This window comes from Acanthisitta chloris, unplaced genomic scaffold (genome assembly GCF_000695815.1).
Source record: "Acanthisitta chloris isolate BGI_N310 unplaced genomic scaffold, ASM69581v1 scaffold1437, whole genome shotgun sequence".
Classification (NCBI taxonomy): Eukaryota; Metazoa; Chordata; class Aves; order Passeriformes; family Acanthisittidae; genus Acanthisitta; species Acanthisitta chloris.
Genome location: NW_008682946.1, coordinates 1 through 3,729, shown reverse-complemented (window position 1 = coordinate 3,729; position 3,729 = coordinate 1).

Here is a 3,729-nt window from a genome sequence, read left to right as displayed (position 1 = left end):
TCCTGCTGATACACTGGGCGTGATGTGCCATGGGGTGGAATATCCCTTTGGCTAGTTCAGGGCACCTGTCCTGGCTATGCTCCTTCACAGTTTTCTTGTGTACCTTCTCACTGGTGGAGCCTGAGACACAAGAAAGAAAATGTCTTTGATTTAGGATAAACACAACTTAGCAGAAACCAAAACATCAGTGTATTATCAGTCTGAATCCAAACACTGCACTGCACTAGCTACTGAGAAAACTAACTCCATCCTGGCTAAAACCAGTGCAGTATATTAAGAACAAACTTGAGATTGATGTGACCCTAACAATTAACTACTTGAAATTAAAAGTTAGGTGGTATATAGCAATAAAAATTCAGAGTATGTTTGTGGGTTTGATTTTTATGCAACCTTTGAAGCTTTTTGCTAGCTGTGTTGATGTGAAATGGCTTTGCGGAGTTCTGCTGTTTCCTCTGCTTTGCATTTGCCATCTCTTACTGAGATGTGCAGATTCCTTTGTGTTGTCTGTATTGCTTGTATCCTGTCTGGAAGCATCAGTCTGATGGTTGAAACACAAGCATCTCTGGCTAAACTCACATTATAGCAAAACAAGGAATATAAGTCTGGATCCTAAGGGTAATTGGGAATTAGAACTGCTATTGCTAATATGTATGTATATATTTGTATTTTAGCATTGTGATAAAGTATACTTAAAATAGTTGGATTACTCTTGCCAACATTCAAGAGTAATCCAACTTCCCAACGGAAGTAATTTTCTTCACACTAGCTTGGATTATTGTTTGCAGTGAAAGTATTGGACAAATGCTTTTCTCTCTTTTCCCCAGCTGTGATTATTTTGGAAAATATCACAGTGAGACAGCTCCTGGGGTAAAAATGAATAGAGCTGTCACTTGGATGGGTATCTGCTTGCCATAAGCAATAGTGTTTGTAGCTGCAATGGTGGGCAACACTCAGCTGCGTGGGTAGCCTGAAAAGTTCCTAAAGTGTTCTCTGGTGCATGAGTATTATTTGTGGTGACGTAAAGGCTGCCCTCCTGTCCAAAGAAACCTTTGAACAGTATTAATTCGTGGTATGCCTGCCTCTACATACACCCCTCTCTTTGTCTGATTTATTTCCTTCAGAGATTTGTCAGTGTATGTGGCATAGTCCTCTTTCAGTAGTTAGAGTAGTAGTAACCATGATTGAGTCATTCCTGTGAGACTCTGTGGAGAAGGTGCATAGTCTTATTTTCACACTGCTTCTGCTACGTTAGTATTTAATAGCAATGTGCCTGTCACCTATCATAACAATTTGTAGTAACGTGTGGCGAGTACTTGTGGCACATCTGTTTGGGAAAAAACATTTGGGGGACACTGGTTTTTTTTGCAAATGAATTACATGTTTCCCCCTGCTCCTGTATATTTGTTCATGCCTTGGTATTTAAATTTTGAGGCACTTTTTTTCAGGAAACTGAATTTATTTTTTCATTAAGGATCTTTGCAACTCCCTTACTTTTAATATACTCCAGTCTCAGCTTTTGAAAGTAAACTTCTGAAGGTCATGCTTGGGTGCATTTTTTACTGGATTTTGCTAGATTACTAGATTATTACCTGGCCAAGACTGTTTGCTTTGTAGTCTGAACATCTGTTGAAAAGAGATAGACGTGTGTGTCAGTACTATTATATTGTAAGCTTGTGGTGTGCCTTGTGAAAAGATGAGGAGAGAAGAATGGACAGCTAAAGAAATGAGTTATTTTTCTGAACTTAACATGTTCCAGAAACAGTATTTTTCTCATTTTGAAGGCAAAAACTAAACCCAAAACTGTTATAAAATGCTTGGCTGAAATTTGGAACTGTTGTTTAAACACAAGTTCATCAGATGGACCCTGTTTTATGCAATATTTTTTAAAAAGTAGCAATGGGGTTTTTTGGAAAGAAGTCTTCATAGATAAATAAGCTTAGTATCACAAAATTGTTAAAGCTAATTGAATGTCTACCAATATATAGTTTTTAAGTGGGGTTTTTTGCATGTTTGATGCTTTGAAGCAATCCTCTTATCTGAATAGGTAAATTTCTGTGTAGCCTTTTGAGGTCTTTGAAGCCTCCACAGATGGGAGGTTGCATCCTTGGCTCAAGGAAGAGACCTGTTAACTTCTTGTGTGGAAGTTTCTGGACAAAGAGACTGCTATGTGCTCTGGGGAAAATTTTTTATCTGTTTTGGGTCAGTATCACCTCAAAGCTATGGTACTAACAGTCTGCTATTTTAATGAAGGGTACAACTGACTTTTTCAGAGGTTTTTGGTGTATTTATTCTACTGAAGTCAAATTTGAATGGATATTTAGCTTTAGTAATTAAACGTTTGGTTTTGCACAGTTGTGTCTTCAAGGGGAGTGAGATTAGCATTAGCACATTGCAGAATTATAAATTTCTTGACTATTAATATGTAGTTAATCTTCAGTTTTATTTTACATTTGGTTATGTTTCTGCTTGAGTTATTGCTAATATGCTTTCACAGGCATCATTGATCGGTACAGCATTTAGGGTGGGAGTCCTTATGCAAGGTAGGGTGGTACCAAGCAGATCTTGGTACTTTCCAAGCAGATCTTTTTGTCATTATGTATCAGTATGTATGGAAGGTGTAAAGACATGGAATAAAATAACGCATATCACAGCTTTTCACAACAGAAGTATACAAGATCCAAATTGAAAACCTTCCTATAAAAGAGTTTGACAACCTGTTGGCAAACTTTCAGCAGTGTGTGTAATAGTTCAGAAGTGAGATTTTTTTCTGTATAAACCTCAGTAATAACTTTTTAATAATACTTGTATTTTCTCTTAAATAATCAGACAAATATCCATGTAAGGGGTTACTAAATGCACCTCTCTTACTAGGAAAGGCTGAGGGAGTTGGGCCTGTTCAGTCTCGAGGAGATGACTGAGAGGGACCTAATTAATGTATACAAGTACATGAATGGGGGGTGCCAAGATGGTGAATCAGGCTCTTCTCAGTGGTGGAAACGAGTAAAACAAGAGGTAACAAGCAAAAACTGATGCACAGGAAGTTCCAACACCTGAATATGAGGAAGAACTTCTTTACTGTGCAAGTCACTAAGCACTGGAACAGATTGCACAGAGAGGTCATGGATTCTCCCTCACTGAAGGTATTTAAGAACCACCTGGATGTAATCTTGAGCCATGTGCTTCAGCTTGAGTAGGGAGGTTGGACCAGATGACCCACTGTGGTCCCTTCCAACCTGACTGATTCTGTGGTTCTGTGAAGTATAGGTTTATGGAGCATATGTGTGTACTGGTAAGTTCGGTGATGGTTCTGTGGCAGATGCCCGTGCTCCAGCTGCGTGGGCAGTGTTTTGGTTCAGGAACTGCTGGCTAGCCAGCCGAGCTGATCCTGGCTCACTGTGGACATTGTGAGAACCATGTAAGGTCACATCTTCTTGGAGACCAAGGCCCCTGGGCCATGTCTTACCAGGAGATACCACAGCAGGAGCCTGAGCTGGGACTAGACAAAGCTAAAGATGCCACAGCGGCACATGTGTAGAAATGCCCAGTCGGGGGCTGAGTCTAAGTCAGCCGCTGTACCCTATAAGTTCCTGTGGCCTCCCTGGGCCCAACCAGTGCGCAGTGTGTGGTGGCTGCAGGTACTGATCTCTCCATGAGCATGGACACCTTTCCAAGTTACTCCTCGGGCCTGAGAGACCCTTCACTATCATCAGATCTCAACAGTGAGGTAAG